Source organism: Octodon degus, unplaced genomic scaffold, assembly GCF_000260255.1.
Source record: "Octodon degus isolate 3935 unplaced genomic scaffold, OctDeg1.0 scaffold00040, whole genome shotgun sequence".
Lineage (NCBI taxonomy): Eukaryota > Metazoa > Chordata > Mammalia > Rodentia > Octodontidae > Octodon > Octodon degus.
Genome location: NW_004524616.1, coordinates 1,346,293 through 1,348,167, shown reverse-complemented (window position 1 = coordinate 1,348,167; position 1,875 = coordinate 1,346,293). Strand labels below are relative to the sequence as shown.

Sequence of the window (1,875 nt, the reverse complement as noted above, 5' to 3'; positions counted from 1 at the left end):
TTTTATTTATTTATTTTTTAAATTTTATTTATTTATTTATGTGTGTGTGTGTGTGTGTGTGTGTGTGGCCAGCTCTGCCCACCAGGGGGCGGGGCTGGCTGGCATGTGGTGCTGGGGGATTGAACCGTGGTCGCTGTGCTTTGCTAAGCTTGTTCTAAGTAGGTGCTTTAGACCACTGAGCCATCTCACCAGCCCCATACTGTCTTCTTTAAATTTGAACTTATTTTCATGGTGGGGTCTGGGAATCTAACCTGGGCCTTGTCACTTAAATACATCTCCAGGTCTCCTTTTACTTTTCATTTTTTTTTTTTTTAGTGCTCTCTTTGGCAGCACATACTCAAAGTGAGAGGTTAGTATTTACAGAATGGTTTCTGGAGAGTCCACATCTACATTTTATTTTCTCAAACGCTTGTATTCCAAGAGTACTTTTTAAATTTTGAGACAAGTTCTTCTTTAATTGCCCAGATGGGGTTTGACCTTGTAATCCTCTTTCCTCAGCCTTCTAGAGTGCTGTGATTACAGGTGTGTGCCATGCATGGCTTCATTTGAGCTTTTATTTCTTGTTTATTCTGTAAGCTTTTTCATTAGATTGTTACGTATTTGTAAACCTCAAAACTTCAAGGCACAATATAAAAGTTAACCTCTTATAGGCTCAGGTGTTGGTCAGTGGTAGAGCAGCCGTGAGGCCTGGGGTTTGGCCCATAGCACCTGCAAAGAAAGAAAAAAAGATACCTTTTTGCTGTGGTGGCAGAGCTGTGGTATTAATGCTGCATTGTGCATGCAGAGCCCTCCTGCTGGCATGCAAACCATGTTACGCCAGCATTGCCTTGGCAGCCAAACGTAGGATAACAGTGTACACAGGGTAGCGTTGGCACTAAAGAAGTAGGGATAAAGAAGTAGGTTGTGTGTTGCACTTTGGACATTCATTGAGGTTTGCCATCTGTGTCCTTCTAGAGGTACTCACATATATATATATATATATATTTTTTTTTTTTTTTTCCTCCTGTATTTTAGGGAAGGGTTTACAGCGTTTTCAGGGTTTCACTACTAGACTGGACTCATAGTGATTCTCCTGTTTACAGCCTCTTAAGTGCTGGGATTACAGGCGTGTGCCAACATGCCCAGTCTCAAGTGCTATCTCAATGTACCCCGGGGATCGAACCCCCACCCCTGAGCCTGCTTGCAGACGCTTTAATCCATTGAGCTATTTGGCCAGCCCTACCATTTTTGTCTTGTATGTCCTACAAGCATTTGATGTATACACAAGCAAATACATTCATACATTTTCTCTCTCCGTTTTTTTTTTTTTTAAACACAGAATGTAATATATACTTTATTTGTGTTGTACTGTATCTTTTTTTTTGTAAGACCGAGTCTTATTATATGTAGTTGAGGCTGGCCTTGAACATGTGGCAGTGCTTCCTGCCTCAGCCTCTGTAGTGCTGGGATCGTAGGCTTGTGCCAATTTGCTTTGAACACGGTTATATTTTATTTTTTTCAATTATTTTATTAGTACATAAACAGTTTTCGTACTCATTTTTCTCAACTACATAGTATTCTGTTGTTTGGCCATATCAGAATGAATGGATGTTTGAATTATTTATCTTTTTCTTTTAGAAGCAGTGTTACTACATCTCATTAATTATGGATGTTGGAATTTTTATCTGAGAAGTTCTGAGAAGCAGTATCAAAGGCATATTTTTTTCCTTTTTTTTTTTGTGGTGGAAATTGAACCCAGAGCCTTGCACATGCTAGGCAAGCATTCTGCCACTGAATTATGCCCTACAGCCAACTTATTTCTCTCTCTCTCTCTCTCTCTCTCTCTCTCTCTCTCTCTCTCTTTTTGGTCTTTGTGTTTGTTACTTGTTTTTGTTT

General features: G+C 39.7%; 1 protein-coding gene across 1 annotated transcript in view; it reads left to right on the top strand.

Moving 5' to 3' along the window:
* Lars (leucyl-tRNA synthetase) overlaps positions 1-1,875 on the top strand; it is a 72,275-nt gene that overhangs the window by 26,168 nt on the left and 44,232 nt on the right. The gene's annotated exons all lie outside the window — the stretch shown is intronic.